General features: G+C 31.6%; 1 protein-coding gene and 1 pseudogene across 4 annotated transcripts in view; one reads left to right on the forward strand and one right to left on the reverse strand.

Moving 5' to 3' along the window:
- The window catches only part of FSTL5 (follistatin like 5), a 567145-nt gene that overhangs the window by 226167 nt on the left and 321541 nt on the right, over window positions 1-19437 (reverse strand). The gene's annotated exons all lie outside the window — the stretch shown is intronic.
- Window positions 6117-6235, forward strand: LOC111742200 (annotated as a pseudogene).

Genomic DNA, 19437 nt, shown 5'->3' on the forward strand with positions numbered 1-19437 from the left:
CTCTCTTCATTTGATTTTCTAAATGACATACTTTATAGCTTTGTTTGTTTCAGATTTCACTGCCTACCTATTATCATCCTTAACTGGATGCTTTCCATCTTCCTAACTTTTAGACAGTAGAGTGCAGCAGCACTCACAACTCAGGATACTCATATGAGCTCCTCACTCTTCACTAATTCTTGCCCCATGATTTAAAACACTACCTATAACTGCATGGTTTCCAATTTATACTTTCAGTGCCAATCTCTCTTCTAAGTGCCAGCTGAAAATCTCCACTTGGTTGTCTATAGGCACTTCAAAATAATAAATACCAAATTTGCTCCTTTCCCCATTTCCCCCATTTAGGGAAGCAACAAACCCATTTGCTCACTTTCAAAGCAAAATTCTAACCATCATCTTTGATTTTCCTTTCTCACCTATTCTACATTCAATCAAAAGATATGTTCTAACTTTGAAGTATATATCTGAATAATCTCTAGCCTGGACCAGAGACAAAACAACTGTTCCAATGAAGCATTGCCATTCTTGTTCTCCCTCTATTCCATAGTCTATTCTCTACATAGTCATCAGAGAATCTCCATTAAAAAGTATATAATTGACTTCCTATCAGACTCAGAATCAAATCTCAAATTCTTACCAGGGTTTTACAAAACAGAATGACTCCCTCTCTAACTCGATTTCCTATACCCACTTCTTATGGGCACTGGTCTCCATGCTGATCTATGGCTACAGGGAGCACACTCGTGGCTGAGGGATTTCACACTCACTCTTTCCTTTACTTCATAAGGCTGTCTCATCCCCATCACAGAACAGACATGTACATGGCTTGTTCTTTCACTGCATTCAGGTCTCTCTCATTTGTCTCCATATCCAACAAGCCTTACCCAATTACCTTACATAAAATGGCACTCTGTAATTCTCTCTAATCCTTACTTTTCTTCACATAATTTTCAAATGATATTTTATACAGTTCCCCCTCACTCTCTCTCTCTCTCCTTACCTAGTAAAATGAAAGCTCTATGAAACCTTATGTATTTTATTCACTCTTATCCTCAGTGAAGTACAAATCTAACAAATGATTGATATGCAATAACTGAGTGAATGAATGAGATTATTGCTTAAATCTAGAAAAGAGATTATTCTAATTTTTTCAGATCAGGGCAACAAGGGTAGAGAGAAGTGTTAGATAAAAATATCTGTGTAGTAGTCCCAATATAGACTTCACGATGGTTTGAAAATTTTTACAGTTATAGGGGAGAAAAACTACTATGTTAAAACTACACATATTGTTTTATCTGAGATTGAAATTCATTTTTTTGGAAAGTCTCTTTCTTTATTTTGGAAAATTGCCTTTAGTGGACCTTTTGATTCTTGGTTAAGACATGAATGTATTAAAATGACCTAAATGTCCATAATTCAAACTGAGAAGTTAAATATTTTTTTTATTAACGGAAATTGGCAGATCTACCTGTATGCAGATTATATTTTCTTTAGATATCTTGTTTCTTAAACAAATATTTAGACTGTGGTGGGGACTTAGATTCCTCTTCATTATGAGAAACTTTACTGGTTTCAGTAACAGCTTATGCCCCAGTAGATAGCTTCTCAGAGTAGACTGACATAACATCAAAAACAAATATAGTCAATAATATTGAAACAACAAGGTGTGGTGTCAGGTAGGTACTAGACATATAGTGGGAATCACTTCATAAATTATATAAATGTCTAAGCACTATGCTGGACACCTGAAACTAATATAATATTGAAAGTCGACTGTAGTTGAAAAATTAAAAACAAACAAACAAACAGACCTCTATGTCAATGTGTAAATAAATACATTCTCCATTATTTTTACCTCAAAACCCCAGGAAGGTCAAATACACAGGATGGACCTCTTTAGAGAATAGGGACCCTAGAATCTTAGACTTAAGAGAAAAAATGCGTTTCTTGTGATCTGTTATATATGGGTTGTTAAACATGATTTTAATGTAGAACAATATAACTCTTTGTTTTTTAAAATATTAATTTAACGTGAAGTTAAAAATGTTTTCATTGTAAACCAATGAATATTTTTAAATTTACCATTTTGTGAATTTTATTTCATTTTTTGATAAGGATATAATTATAAGAAAATTAAGTTCATTATATTTCTATATAGGTAAAAGTTTTTACCAATTATATATTAACATATATAAAAACATATCTGCTTTTCCCACTTAATAGGTTATGTAGTTAATCAAATAATTTTAAAAATAAAGTATTTTATTAATGTAATAAAAATATATCAATTTGATCTGAGAAGTATTCATTGTAAAATGTTATAAACTTTTATTATACATTATCATGTCTACGAGAAAAAAATCTACATGTATTACCTGATATTTGAAATGATTGCTTTTGTGCCTTTAAAAATCAACTGGCATACTTGTGTAATAATTGTTATATCTTATTTATAAATAATGACATAAAACTTGGAAAATTCTGGCTGTTGTTTTAAAACAATTTTCTTTAAATATAGTGGATTTGACTGATATATAATTCTATGATTGATAAGAGAAATTGGAAATGATCTTTACCAATTTTCAGTTTTCAGTTTATCAATTTTCATGTTTTCAGTTTATTATCAATAATGTTTGAAGTCTTAGAGATATCTTTATATACTATGTAAGGAATTCATTTAGATAAATGTCTTTCACTAATCTATGAGCAGCATCTTGGGACAATTTGACAGAATTATTATCATTTTTATGCTCCTCATTAAATTGTTTGTTCTCAAAATTAGTATTTCTTATATTCCTCATCTCTAAATTATGGTAGTCTAAAGTGTAACTTATATAATATGCACTTACAAATAAAAACCCACTAAAGCATTGAAATCACAGCAGCTATGCTCTACCAAGTAAAAATTTTAAGGGAGATCTATATCACTTATGCTTATTTTATTTCTACAAACATATGTTTACTTGATTTTCAGATTACATATTAAATTTTTGCTTTAAAAGGATAAAATGATTAAGTCAAAACTCTAAAATTCCTTTGGAAGTCAGAAAAATTCATTGGTTGCATTTCGGAATCATTGATACTAACAATCCACTTATAGATTTTTATCTGGTGACATCAAAAAGAAACTCTGAAACTTTAAACAGTTAAAAGCTGAGCTGCTTATGTTGTCAGGAAGTGGGGGTCCAAGACCCATGTGCCAGATTTTTCTTCTTTCCTTGTGAACAACCTCTGAGTTTTCTTGCAATGCAAGGTATCCAGGAATCACATTTTAAAGACCATGACCTCATAAACTAAGACAGAAGATATACAGTGTCAGAAAAAAAGTAAAAGCAAAAAAAAAAAAATCGCATGTAAACAAGCTTTTCATTGGAATAAAGCTGCATAATAGAAAATTTTCTAACTCCTTCCATAAAGATTAATGACTGAATTTTAAGATCGTTTGCAAAGGGATAGTCTAAAGCAGCATAATCAGGTATCATTATACTGGTGAGCCAAAGGTCAAAGTAATTGAATTTGTAAAGAGACACAAAGGATATCTGGTGAATTAAATTATGATTAGAGAATGATATCTTCTTATACATTATATCGATGCAAATATAAATGAAAAAAATACTTTTAAGATGTCTTTTTCTTTTATTTCTCTCTGAAATAACATGTCTAGCTTCTATTTCCTTGCTTAAAGGATTATGTAGGTGTCTAGGATTAGTTCCCAGATATGTTAATATTACATTATTTTCATCCTCTCACTGATATGAAAACACAGCTGGGAAATTAAATGCAAACGAAAACATTTTTCTTAACAAAATTCTTTCTACTCTTGTAAAAATCTCTTGTATCTATTTGTTTTAAGTAAGAATCCTATTCAACATTTGTTACCAAGTTTTAATTAATTCACAACCTGGATTTGATTCAAAGTGAATAGTCATGTCATCTAATTTTTTTTTTTTTTCAAATGTTGCTTTCTAGGCTCTTCTTGGCCATAAAATTATTGGATTTTAAATTTTTTTTTTTCTGCTACTCTATAGATGAGTATCATTTGATGTTCAGCTCACATTTCACACATCTCCTTTTAGTTCACTTATTTTTGTTGATGTTCCCTTCTGGTATTCCAATACCTGAGATATTCTGATGTGTGTAAATTGCAATGATTTATTTCCTTACAGTGACACCGCTGGTCTATCTGTATGCAGAACTAACCCCATGGAACTTAACTAACAATTTCCTTCATCTAGGCAATTTCCATTTTAATCATTCTTGCAACTTTTATCCACTAAAATATATTGAATTATACTCTTAAACTATTTTTTTAAATGGCATACCTCATAATGCATGACTGATTATCTTTTAAAGCTAAATATACTATCGCTAGAAGGAAATCATGGAGGCATGTTAACTCTTTGGGGCCACTAGAATGCCACTGAGGCTTCTAGGTTCTGAATAGCTACCATCAAAACATGTCTGTATTAAAAATACTGAGTAAGAACTGTATGTGTATTTTTTTTTTTTTTAGTAAGTGTCACCCTTACATTAACAGAAGACCAGACCAGCTATTGCCTTCTAGAGAATATATAATTTTATAAGAACAGACATCTACAAGGCCAAATCAAGGGGCCAGCCAGAAAATATATTTCTTAAATAAGAACACATCTTTATAATTAATGTTCACATTTAAGGCATATTTTGCCTGCTGAAATGTTGTTTGTAAAGAAATGAGGAAATGTATACATGGAAAGAATTTTAGTTAAAAGTCAGGATTATAAACATTTGATTAGAAGCTCCCTCATTTACAAAACTATGTGAAGACAAAATTGTCCAAACCAAAATAGACTGATAAGGAAATTTTTAGTAGAGTATACAGGAATTATCCACTAACTATAAAATTGATTGTGTTTGATAAACAAAAAAAAAGTGGACAATTTCTGCTTTTTAAAAAAATAGATAATTGATTCCTCTCCTTTTCTCTGTCTTCTAAGTAGCAGATCAAGGGTCAGTACCCAAAATAATATTAGGCAGGGTGCAATGTCTTCAGGGCATCTTAAATATTGAGACTTTTCTTCCCTTTGCTCTCTGCTTACCTTTCTATATCCATTTATGAAATGTGTATTTAAAAGACAACTGGAACTTTAGGGCGAGGAATATTAAATGCATACTGAACCCTCAGAGATGGAAAGGCTTCAGAAAGCTAGAATAACCTGGCAAACTGAGATTTGGCTTTAGAGGTGTGAACATCAATATATGTGTACACCTATTTCTCTGAAAGTAGAACAAATATCTAGACAGATGTCTGAATTATAAAGAGTATATTAAAGAAAAAAATGAACAACAAAACAAACGCTAGATTTTAAAAATGGTTCATAATCACAGAGGGAAAAGATACCAAGGAAGAAGAAACATATATTTGAAAATAATTCTACAAAAAAACAAAGTTACTGTTCGGGTACTTAGTGAAATTCAAAATAATATTACATTTGTTAAGGAAAATTCAAGGCTAAAAGAAGAATATAGTATTTTTTAAAGGATATAACAGTGAAATGAAATTAAAATAAATAAACTCTTAGAAAGTAAAGATCACAAAGAAAGCAAAATAACTTTAGCAAAATTAAAAACTATATTCGAGGCTATAAAAGCACAGGCTTCACAATGCAAAAATCAAATGAGTGATGTCAAGAAAAGACGAGAAATTTTTCCTAAGTATTTAGAAAAAAACAAAATAAAATACACATGAAGAGCGGTGACAGATAAGGATGACAGAGAGCAGACAAAATTTAAATATTGTTCATGTTCTTGAGAAAAATGTCAGAACAATCAAATAAGCATTGTTAATAAGTAATGCAATTTTTAATAGGTAAAAAAATCTTTCTTTTGGAAACTGAAAAAAAACCTATGTACATAGATCAAGAAAATTCATCATATTCCAGACAAAATAATTTCAAAAGTTAGTGAAATGATATCCATATGTAGACAAAACATTCACACATATATGTACGTATGCGAATACATTATATATCTTTATGATATGTATCCTATATAATCATAATAGCTTGACTATCTTTAAGCACTATAAAAGTTAAAAATAGGTAAATCTAAATCTAGATTTAAAAATAGCTACTATAGTCTACGGCCATGCCATCCTAAATAAGCCCGATCCTGTCTGATCTCAGAAGCTAAGCAGGATCGGGCCTGGTTAGTACTTGGATGGGAGACCACCTAGGAAAATCAGGTGCTGTAGGTAAAAAAAAAAAAACAGTTAATATATAAAAAGTTACTTGACAGAGAAAATAAAATATATAAAATATACTAAAATACATAATTATTATATAAACATAGTTTTGAAAACTATAGCATTTTTGGTAATGTAATTCAGTGCATTTACGAAAAGACAGACTTCATAATTTGAATAAAAATAAATTAAAAGAGGCAATACTTCAATCCTTGGAGTCATCTCGATATTTAAGGAGAAAGATTACCTAAATCATAAGATTAATGATAATAGTCATTGAATACACAGGGCGATGCTCTAAGCACTTGATACATATTAACTCATTTAATTTTCATTACAATTCTATGAGGTAGGTAGTATTAGAATCCCTATTTCATAGCTGAGGAAAGGAGAGCACACACTGGGTAACTAATTCAATCAGGGCAAAAAAGCCAGTGAGCTGCAAAGCCAGGATGTAAACACAGGTTAGCTGACTCCATGGTGCACTAAGATATTCTGCTTTTACAGTTGATTTCAAACTAAAATGACTATGTAGTGATGTGGAAAATGTTGATGTGATGATAATTGAAAAAAAGTAGGATGTAACTCAAATAATCTGAACCTAATTCTGGAAAAAAAAAAAGAACATTTATATGTATTCTATGCACAGAAAAGCTGGGAGAAAACGTTAACAAAGGTTTTGAGTATACTGGCATCACCTATGATTATTATTTAAAACAAAGACTAAATTATACTGTCATTTTTTTGTTTCAAAATTTTAAAAATACATTATTTGAACATAAATACTTAGCTAACTAATTTACTAACTATATAGATAAAACTGGCAGTTGATATTCTCAAAATGCTACAAATTAAGAAAGTTATTTTAAATTAAGAAATTCTAACCTATCAGAAGTCAATTAATGCTCTGGCAAGAATCAACACAGAAAAAAAACATTTCATGTGATTTTTATTGTGTGTGTGTCTAGAGGAAAAAAAGAATTAAAGTACAATAAAATATGATTTTTTTGCATTGTACATAGAAATTTAGTTTAAAAATTCAAAAAGTGAGATATTTTAAGGCTATATTTTGATCATCAGAGGCATTGCCTGATCATTCTAGGAGGCAAATATAATACCTCTGGACTAAAACAAATGTGAAAATTGCAGTGGGTGAGGAATCCTGCTGTTACCTGACTTTCTTAACAGTTTTTGACAACTGACTTCTTTATTTATATCAAAAGACTCTATATTTTGAGATAAGAGTTGCCTTTAGTTATTCTTTGTCTCAAAATATTTTTAAATGATTTGAATTGTTAGTCCTTCACAAGAAGAGAGCCAAAATTATATTTAGAGATAGATTATGTATTAATATATCTATTCCTAATTTAGATTCAATAGGAATCAGATATTGTTCCAGCCCCAGGCAGACACATGGTATTCTGATTTAGTAGTTTAGGAAGGGAGGGAAATTATTGAATAAAATGAGGCTAGCCTATTTGCCAAATATTAATTTACCTTAGTCAACCTACTAAATAAAAAAGTTACATGCAAAAAAAAAAAAAAAAGATCAACCTACTAAATTGCTGATGAGTTTACTTGAAATTTTATTTGTTCTGTGACAGGTTTCTTCCTTGACCCTGACCTTGCTTCTTTACATGGAAATGGGTGGAATTTCTTTCTAATCTAGTATTGTCTACTGAGTGTTGTAAACATATGCCTTCATCCACTTAGGCCCCTTCCACTGTCCAACTCAGCATTATTTGACATTAAAGTAGTAGCAGGAGAGTGGGATCAAATAAAAATTGTAAATATAAGAGAAAGCTATCTGAAAAAGGTGACGTCTTAGTTGTGCTAACTCTGAACTGGAGAAAGGAGAAGAAATGGTGTTCAAGAAAAAAGAGAGTATCTTTTTTAAAAGCACAGATTAAATAAAACAAAGCACGGCAAGTTCCAAATATGTTGAGTCAAAATCTGTGAGGCTAGATAATGCTACAAATGAGAGAGAGGGGAATAAGTAAAGTGGTGCTCAGAAGGTAAGCCAAGGCCAGATCACAAGAAGTCTCAGCTTGATTCCCAGTCATAGAGAGTTATAGTAAGATAGTAACCATTTTGAAATTTAGAAATAATACCTGTTAGCAGCTTAAAGATCAAAAACTAAGTTGAGGATTCTTGAAACAAATATTAATTAGGAGAGGTTGCAATAATCTAGGGAATAAATCCTGAAGAGCTAGCCAGTTAGTAAAAATGTGGATGGGAAGGGGGCATTTTTGAGATATTTAGTTAAGCAGAATTTTACTTTTGACAACCGATTGTCTGTTTAGAGTGGAAGGAAAAAATACTAAGGGTAGTGCAAAGATTTGGGCCTGAAAAATAGGTGCTTATTTTATAGAGGAAATAAGGGAGTAATAATGGTTAGAAAAGAATGATGAAAATGTTGATTTATTTCAAATTTAACATGCCATTCAAAGGAGCATATATGATAATTTATCAAATTGTGTGTGTGTGTGTCTGTGTGTGTGTGTGTAGATTTGCGCTAGGAAGGGAGAGAGAGATAAAGATTGAGACATATGCAATATAATTAAAGTCATATATCACACAGGAAATATGTATCAGTAAAAAAAAAGGTAACAAGTATGGATAGAAAAAGAGAAGTTACACAGTAGTTAAAGGAAAGTATATCATGTAGCCAGGGGAGAATTCACAGGATTTCTATGTTCTTTATTATCTTCTGTTTCAAAGAATTAATGAAATTGGTCATTTTAATCCTCCCTCCTTTCTCTCTCTCTCTCTCTCTCTCTCTCTCTCTCTCTCTCTCTCTCTCTCTCTCTCTCTCTCTCCTTTCTCTCCTTCCTCCTTCCCCACTTAATTTTGGAGAGGGGTTTGGCCAGAAGAGAACTTTTAGGTAGTGAAAACTGCCCATCACTAGAATATCAGGCTTTTCATCCATTCTAACTGAATCTTTCCCAGCATTCCATGATTTAGCTGTGTTATACAGCCCATAATGCCCATAGTGTGTCACACAGGAATGAGAAAGAGAACATAATTGTAACAACGCCTAGAGAGGCAATAAAAAAAAAGAAAAATAACAATAACAAAAAACTAGTAGGTTAGTGTTCTGCCTCGATTAACGTGTAGACATTTGGTTGCTAAGGAGAATGGGTAAATAGGCACAGGAAGTAAGAGGGGAACTGAGAAGAAAGAAATTAGCATGTTAGACACTTATTATTTGAAAGCCAAGGTTATTACAACCTCTAAAGAGTTTGAATGCCACTAAATTTAGTATGCTATCATGAAAGGGTCCAAGAGTGGCAGCCACCATGAAAGGATGGGTATTCCGTGCTGATAACATACACTTACAAAGCCTGGGATTTAGGAAAAAATCTGCTTCAGTTACCATGATTGTCTAATTCTGGAAGATCCTCTGGATATAGGCATACTTGCTATGGGGCAGGGTGGAACAATAGATGAACTATTAGGCATTATCAAGCCCAAACTCTGAAACCTTAAACACAAAGCATTGCTGCTTCAGAGGGGACATGCATGACTAGTTGCAAAGATGATACCTGTCTGCATGAATAGCCCAAGCTGGAGAAGTGGGACCTACTGTTTGTTTACACAATAGATGTACAAAATGCATCTCAGGTTTTGATTAGAATGTCATCCTTTATTGCAGTAGGCCCTTCAAAGATGCTTATGCCCTAACTAGGGATTCTCAACCCCCGAGCCATGGACAGATACTCATCTGTGGCCTGTTAGGAACCAGAACGCACAGCATGATGTGAGGGGCTAGAGAGTGAAGCTTCATCTGTATTTGTAGCCACTCCCCAGCACTAGCATCACCACCTCAACTCCACCTCAGATCATCAGGTATTAGATTCTCATAGGACTGCTGGTTCCTCATGGCAAAAAAGATGGGAATCATTGCCCTAACCCCTAGGACCTGTGAATATATTATGTGGCGAAGAGGGCTTTGCAGATAAAATTAATGTGCCATTCTTAGAACAAGTAGATTATTCTGGATCCAGGTAGGCCCAATCTGTTCACATAATTCCTTAAAAACCAGCAAACTTTCTTCAGCTGGAGTGAGAAAGATGTGCTGGAAAGGGAAATCGGAGGGATTTGAAATGTGAGAGGGACTCAGTCAATCACTGCTGGAATTGGGACTACAAAGAAAACAGAAAAGTGAATATGGGCAGATCTAGAAGCAAAGACTGACGTTTAGCTGACAGCCAGGAAGTAAATAGAGACTTACAACTGCAAAAAAATGAATTCAGCCAATGACTAGAACGAACTTGGAAGTAGATTCATTCTCAGAGCCTTCGGAAAGGACCACAGCCTTTCCTACAACTTGATTTTGCCCTTGTGAGACTCTAAGCAAAATATTCTACTGAACACAGTACTGAGTCTTCTTACCTAGAGAATTGTGAGATAAAAGGTGATTGTTTTAAACTGTTAAATTTACAATAATTTGTTATGGCAGCAAGAGAAAACTAATATATAGATATTAATGCATGATATTGCTGAGAACTTGGATTGTATAAATAAAATTATGATGTAAAGATAGCACAATAGAAAATTCTTAAGAACTCATAAAAGACAAATAATCTTTTTCATTTTGAATATCCCACTCTAAAAAAGGCATTGAACAAAATGATGACTACAATTTCAGATGACAAAGAAGTTAACCAACTTTAAACCCCCTTTTACATGTGGTTCAGTAATATATGCCAGGTAAGCTATTCCTTATGACAACTATATAATAAAATAAATATTGCAGGTGTAATAAAATGTGAAACATGATATAGACTTGTAAAATTTCACTGTAAGTAGTAGAATATAATTATATGATGATAGATGTCTTTTCAGATCTCCTAATAACACTTTAAGCTAATAGAAACTATTTCAGAAGTCTTTCTAATATTATGAGATTAAATATGCTGCTATCTTCAGTTAACACTGCTGGTGCTTCGACTCATTCATAGCTCCCCTAGGCAGTGATCAAATCATCAATCTGAGATTGGCCTCAAAAATTCTAGATACCTGCCACAAACTTATGGTGAACCTACGATCACTTTTTGAAAACATCACCACAGAAGCCAACGTGTCGGGAGGGCCAGCAGAGCCTGCCTCTACGTCTCAGGTCTCAATTCAGAGAGCAGCATGTCTATTCCACCTGTGCTTTCCTGTTGTTTAAATAAGACTGAATCCCTGCTGCCTCCCTTCAAGTCAAGATATCCTGTCAGGGAATGTGGCCCAAGTGCCAATAGACGTTTACAAAATTTAGGTTTAGGAAAGTTTTAGTGTCTATACTAGCCCACCTCCTTCATTTTTATAATCCCAAAGAACTCTCATAAAATGAATGTTTTACTGTCCTCTACCCATCACTTTCCTGTAAGTGAAAATTTGGAAATGTGTAGGGCCAAGAGGTACAAGCAGTTGAGAATATTTTATGATGCTGAGCGTGTCACATTTTAAGCTTCATGGATTTTAAACACACACTTTTGAATAACTCTGCCCTCATACTGGAACTTACTAGTCCAGCTGTCTTAAAAAAAGATGGCAATTACCACTTCATCATGTTCAGTGATATATGACTTGTCTCCTTTTTATTCTTTTCAGAGATTTAAAGATTTAGAAGAACAAAAACAGGTATTTTAAGCAAAGGCAATTCTGAATTATGAAAACCTATTGAAAAATATAGAAGTAATGTTTCTTTTAGATGTGAAATAAAAGCTTACAGAGTCTTACTCTTCTGTGTACAACTATTTTTTTTTTATTTCTATAGGTATTTATGTTGAAATTGGGTGGCAGAATTTGATCAATTATTAAAACTGAATTCCAAAGCATTTCAGGTACAGGAAGATGGCAATGATGGAGGAGATGCAAAGGAACTGGAGACATAAACTGGTGATGGACTCCTAGAATATATGATATGCCAGGCAATACTGATCATTACTTCTAAAAATGTATAGTTGTGAAGCTATGGTATTTTTTCCCATATATGTTTATTTTTCATGAGAAATTAGGAGTAATTTTGGCTTGTTCTAAACAAGCAATTGTCGAAATTGTGTGTATGTATTTGTGAGTTCTATCCAGCTTTTAGAACATGAATGCTTTTATTATTTTATGTCAATCTTATTCATGGACGTGAATACAATTTATGCCAATTTTACACAGTTTCTATGTTTTTTGGCAGCTCTCCTCCTGTCCTCCCCCTTCCACCCTCTCCGTTTGTACATAATTGCATCATATGACAGAAGAGCCCTGTACAAAACTAATATTCCTTTGAGAATTATAAGGCTCTATATTTTATATTGGAAAATTTAGTTGTAGAATACAATGCCAAAGGAATTGTAAGTGCATTGTTTTGAGACATTTTTCAGGTATATAGTACATCCTGAACCTTTTTACAACAAATGTGAAAAAGAAGTATTAAGTATCTAAATTTAAAATGATTTCTTATTGGAGATATTTTCCATTTATTTGTATTTTGTTTATTTTATTTATATAATAGAAAATAATTTATTTAAGTCATTTAATTTTTACTTATTTCAATATATTTTTTTAAAAAAAACTTCCATAAAGGGTGCATTAAGCATATCAAGATTTTCCTAAAATGGAATCTTTAATAAATGGACTCTATCCTTCATATGAAAAGCTACTATAGAAAGTTTGTAGCTGTCAGAATTTATCAACTATTGACCTTTTACTTCCTCCTTTAGCCAAATTCCCACAAATCTAACCCTTTCTCTAAAACACATAAATTGCCTCATTGGCTAAAATATTGGGTCAATTGTTCATAAATTTTGATTCAACTCCAATTTATGTTTTCTTGCTTGTCCTTGAATGTAGAAGACACAGAGATTTGAAGGACTTTGGATCTGCAGCTGAACACTGAAATACTAGAACTCTTATGGCAAGTAATAAAAGTTATTAATGAAAACACTAATGCACGGTCTTCCCTACTATCAACCTTCTTCATCAGAGTGATACATTTGTTAGAATTCATGAACCTATCTTAACACATCACAATCACCTAAAATCCATAGTTGAGATTAGGGTTCACTCTGTGTTGTACATTTTATGAATTTGAGATCATTTATTTTCATTATATTTATTTTTTATAGTTTTCAGTCATCATCAGGTGACTGAAATATCTGAAATAAACAAGATGAGATTTCTTGTTTATTACTATTATTTTAATCAATATATCATTTTTTACTTCTTGATTGAGATAAAATGAATATAGACTAAATTGCATATATTTAAATGCATAATTTGACAAGTTTTAATATGTATGCACCCCATGAAAACGTTACCACAGATAATAAACATATTTATCACTCAAAAAGTTTTTTGTATCCTGTTGTAAATCCCTTCCCTACATTCCGCCCAATCATAATCTCATACCATCCCCAGGCAAACACTGGTTCTTTCTGTTACTATAGATTAGTTGGCATTTTCTAAAATATTTTTAAATGGAATCTAGTACATACTATTTTTCCCTCTGGCCTCTTTAACTCAGCATAATTATTTTGATTCATCTATTTTGTTGTGTGTATCAATAGTTGATTCAACAGATAGTTACTAGACTTATTGCAGTGATCAATTTGTAAGGTATATAAATGGTATATTTGTAAGGTATATAAATAGTATATACTTTACAAATAATATATACTATGTTGCGTACCTGAAACTATATAATATAGTATTCTATATCAACTATAATTAAAAATAAAATAAAAAATAGTTGATTCATTGTTATTGCCAAAAGCCATTCTATTATATGGATATACCACAATTTATTTATTCATTTACCAGTCATTAGACTTGTGAGTTGCCTCCAGGTTTTGACTAGAACAAATAAAGTTGCTATAAACACTCATGTATAAATATTTGAGTGGCATATACCTTCATTTCTGTGGTGTAAAAACCAAGAATGGTTGTATGGTATGTTTAACTTTTGTGAAACTACTTGTTTCCAAAGTGATTGTTCTATTTTACATTCCCATAGGCAGTGTATGAGAATTTCAGTTGCCTCATATCTTTGTCACCATTTGGTGTAGTCAATCTATAATTTTAGCCATTCTAGCAAGAGTGTAGCAATATCTCATTGTAGTTTTAATTCTCATCTCCTTAATAATTAATAGTATTGAATACCATGTGGATATTTGTCATGTGTATATCTTCTTTAGAGAAACTTCTGTTAATTTTTTTTGCCCATTTTTAAAATTGAGTTTTTCTTCCTATTATTAGGTTAGAAGAATTCATCATCATTTCTAGATAATGTTCTTTTTTAGATATATGGTTTTTAAATGTGTTTCTATTCTGTGGTTGTCTTTTCATTTTTGTAATGATATTTTTAATAAGTAGAAGTTTTGATTTTGATGAACCAATTTAATAATTGCTTCTCTCATAGTTTGTGTTTCTTATGTATATTTAAGTAAGCTTCGCCAACCTAACGTAAGTAAAATTTTATTGTATATATATATATATATTTTAAGAATTTGACAATTTTATCCAATATCTGTCCTGGATAATACTATAAAATTTAGATTGCCAAAAGCTGAGTGAAGATTAACTAAATGGATCTCAAAAGGAGGGAATTTCCTATAGAAATACTAGAGAGCAGGAAGAACAGGAAAAATTAGTGACCAAAGAAACCCACAAAATTCACAGTTAACTCTGTAGGTGCTTCGGCTTTGGTTTATAAGAAATGTCAGATTTAAAGTTCAGGTTTTTACTTTTTCTATTCCAATTTATAATTCCCCTTAGTAAGCCTAACCATCTATTAATACCTGGCATGTCTATAAAGCACTGTGTGCTACCTCTATGGAAAATAAAGGAACAGGTAAACAAAGGAAAATAAAGCAAGACCATCAATCAACTTTTGTGGTTTCATATGAAGGATTTCGTATAATCATAATGATGAGGCAAAAGGGATTTTGATCCTACAATGGAGCAGGAATAACAGGAAGGATCAACAAATGTGGGACTACTGTTTCTGTAAATTTGCTCTGCAACAACAATATAATAAAATTTGCTCTGCAACAACAATATAATAAAAGATAATATTCTCATTACCTTTCAGAGTCTTTTTATTACCAGATGGTGTGACATAGCCCTCAAACATTATTTTTGGCATATTTTATGTTAAACTAAAATGTCAAAAGAGAGACCAAGAGTGAAAGACAGCAGAACTTCCAACTAAGCAAAGTGTTTATATTTATTTCTAAACTGAGAAACAACATTAACTTTTATTTTTTGTTATGTTTGATAGCATCAATTCCTGATCTCTCATTAATTGGTTTTTAAGGGAAAAGATAGAAAAAAGGGGAAGATTTTCAGCTTTCTCTGAATCAACTACTTAATCATATGCTTTATAACTTTAAATTTAAAAAATGGCCAAATATGATACATTTACATATAACCATTATGAATAATCTTAAAGAATAACATTTTTGAGACCAATATTTTTTAAATTTCAGTGCTCTTCTTTTAAGCATGTCATGAGCGGATGATCATATAGATTAAGCCTATGAATAAAAATGAGGAAACAATTTCCATTGGTTTTCTAAATTATTATGGGTATAATATTTTAAAGATGATGGCCATTATTTATCTAATAGCAATTATGTTACATATTTCTTCTTGTAACACTGAATAAGAATATGTTCTTTTATGAATCACAAAATATACTTTCTGGACAACACTTAATTTTATTCTCAATGTGTTTTACTTGAGAAAAAGAGAGAGGCAGCCCATTAGACAAAGTTCTTGTGTTCAGAAGTAGCCATTAACCTCTAAATAATCCTAACAATGCATCAACTTAAGTTGCTGGCTTTTGAAAATCAAAAAGCCTTTATAATACATGTAATTTGGCTCAATAATTGTGAAATGATAGTTCAGAATATACTTAGTAATGATTTTACTCAATGACAGAATAAGGAAGTTCAAGAATGAAAAGAGGGAGAGGATGCTTATTCACTCTTTCAGATATCACATGAAAAAGAGCGAATAGAAAAAAGTATTAAATGAATAAGATAAAATAAAAATCAGAAAAGTTGGCATTGAAACTGATCCAGAGACAAGGATAATTAATATAATAAGCTATGATCAAAGTGTAGCTTGTATTATGTCAAAGCTTATCAAAATGAATGAAAATATAATGAGAATATCTACTTGAAAGGTAACCAAATTAATTGGTGTTGATCAAATTCAAATAATAATGCTTTATATACTTGGAAAATTACATGCTAAATCAAAACTGTTTGGCTTAACAAAATAGTAAACTATAAAATAAGCTTTTGATTATTTGAATAATTTTTGATATTAGAACACGTATTTGTTTTCTTGACTATTCTTATTTATTTGCATATTTTGGTTGAATCACTTGCATAATTTCCTTAATGATATAAGTTTTAATCAAGCTCTTTTATAAGTGCTCTATTATTCCTAAAATTTACAGAGAAAAATAGTCTTTTCCAAATTTCACTTAATGCAGTATTTGTATTGAAAAATTTCAGCAACTATATTTATGTATGTATAACTTATATGCTTCAGTTATTTATTTGTTTGTTTGTTTGTTTATATGCTTCAGTTATTAAAATGTATTTGATGTGAGTACTTGTGTTCTGGGTTGAACTATGTCCTCTCAAAATTCATATGTTGAAACTCTAACCCCAAGTACCTGAGAATGGGACCTTATTTGAAAGAGGGTTATTGCAATTAGTTGTTAGGATAGGGTCATTAGAGTGAACTTTGATCCATTATGACCAAAATCTACATAAAAAGAAGAAAACTGAACCCAGGGACATCCATGAAGGAGAAAGCCATGTGAACATAAAGTGGCCTCTCACAAGCAAAGAAGAGAAGCCTGAAACGGATCCTTCAGTCATCCCTGAGAAGGAACCAACCCTACTGAAACCTGTATTTTGGACTTCTAGTCTCCAGACTGTGAGACAGTAAATTTCTATTGTATAAGCCACCAAGTTTGTGATATTTGTTACAGTAACCTTAGCAAACTAATACAACTTCTTTATATCACTTTATCCCTAAAATATTCACTAATTAGTTAACTACCAACTTTCCTACACACTGAGTCAAACATTTTTACAAATCTGCCATAAATGGAGAACAATTGTGTAGAGAGAAGGGCAAGAACAGGATTCTCCTCGAAGCCCAGTGCAACAAATGGCACACAGTGGGACAAGGCCCCAGAATCAGAAATTAATGTCCTACATTAGGACAAAAATAAGTTGTTCAACATAAAGTGAAGGGAGAATATGGATAAAATAGTTTGAAACAAGTGAAAGATATTTTGATCCTTTGTTTAAAATTTAAGCACATATTTAAAATGTAAGTAGTCAGACTGATATATGTTTTTTGAAACTAAGTATACCTGGGCTCCTTAATAAAGCATGAAAATGTGACTTGTGTCTTTCATAGACTACACTAAAACTTAAACCATACTTAAATAAGTTTAAAAGATAAATCAAGAATAGCCCCATATAAAAGTTCAAGTGTCTAAAGTAGTATAGTGTCTCATAAGCTTCGATTCACAATAGCCTAATTGTGTAGGAAGGTTTAAGAAGCTTTTTTGAATGTACTAATTTAATTTAAATGTATCTAATTTAATTTATATACTTTGATAGGGCAAGCATGTTGGTCTCTATTTCAACATCCACAATTCAAGAAGAAAGCAAAGTAAAACAAAACAAAAAAAATGTGATCCTTAGAAAGATAAATTAACTTTTTTCAAATCGATAATAATAAAAAGCAATGTTAAGACAAAATTCTAGCCTTTTGCTTTTTATTTCCATGTTATTTATACTATACCATATTGTACTAACTCATATAGCAGAGCTATGTCTGTGCAATGATTTTTCACAGGTATCATAAAAATAAAATTTTATACCAACATTATCATATTGAATTTAATATCTTTTGAAATTCATTCGTCTATTATTGTTTCATTCATAAAATATGTATTAAGAACATATTATCTACTTAAATATTGTTGCCCCAATCCTAAAAGGCATGCACGACCAAATATCTATAACATGTGAATATATCAGGTTACATAGCAAAGGGGAATTTAGGTTACAGATGAAACTGGGATTACTAATCAACTGATTTTGAGATGGAGAGATTATTCTGGAATATTGAGGGGCCCAATATAATCACATTGGCCCTTGTAAGTGGAAGAAGAAGGCATAAAAGAGAGAACTAGAATGGCGGCTTGAGAAAGGCTTGACCCAATGTTGCTGGTTTGAAGACAGAAGGGTGGAGCCATGAGCCAAGGAATGTGGCTCTGACATCTCTATTTTAGCCCAGGGGTACTTTTGTTAGATTTCTTATCTACAGTAATCTAAGGTAATAAATTTGTGCTGTTTTAAGCTTTTTTTTTTTTTTTGGTAATTTGTTAAGGCAGAAATAGAAACAAATATAGATGTTATCTCTACACCTTGTGACCAAATCTAGAATTCTGAAAAATAATCAGAATTACAGCAGACTATGGTAAATGATATGGTGGAGAAATATGAATTAGCCTAGAAATACTTAGGCAAGTCCACTAAACACAGCATAAAAATTGGGAAGGAAATGAGACATAAAGGAAGAATACACTTTAATTAAGAAAAATGTGGAATAGTATTGTGGTTTAAGGTGAGTGATCAGCAGATATAAAGACTATAAAGCAAAAAAGAACGTAGTATTTTTGGATAGTAGGTCAGGATAGTAAGTTTATAGCTTGTGAATAAACAAAACAAAACAAAACAATAACAAAAAATTCCAAATTCCATAGGTGAATTATTTGACAGATAAATGCATTTAGAAGGGTGCACTCGATATCTTGAGGGCACTGAGGCCATTAAAATGATTTCAGGATGAGCTTTGCATTTTTGGAAAAAAATATTCAGGTAGAAAGGAATAGATTAAGAGAGGGCAACAATGGGTGCAGGGAAATCACATAGAAATGATGGCGGCCTGAACGAAGAGACTTGAAGAAGGATAGAGAAAAGGGACCAGATTTAGATATTTTAGAAGAAAGATTCAGCATGGATTTTTAATTCTTTGAGTAACAGGGGAAAGGAAAAAATATATACTTTTGTTGCTCTAGCAACTGAGTATATCCTGATGTCATAGTCTAAGATAGAAACACAGAAATAGACATAGATGTTGACATGATATATACAGTGAATTTAGGCTTGAATTAATGGTACTGAAGTGTC

The sequence above is a fragment of the Pteropus vampyrus genome, unplaced genomic scaffold, assembly GCF_000151845.1.
Source record: "Pteropus vampyrus isolate Shadow unplaced genomic scaffold, Pvam_2.0 Scaffold88, whole genome shotgun sequence".
Lineage (NCBI taxonomy): Eukaryota > Metazoa > Chordata > Mammalia > Chiroptera > Pteropodidae > Pteropus > Pteropus vampyrus.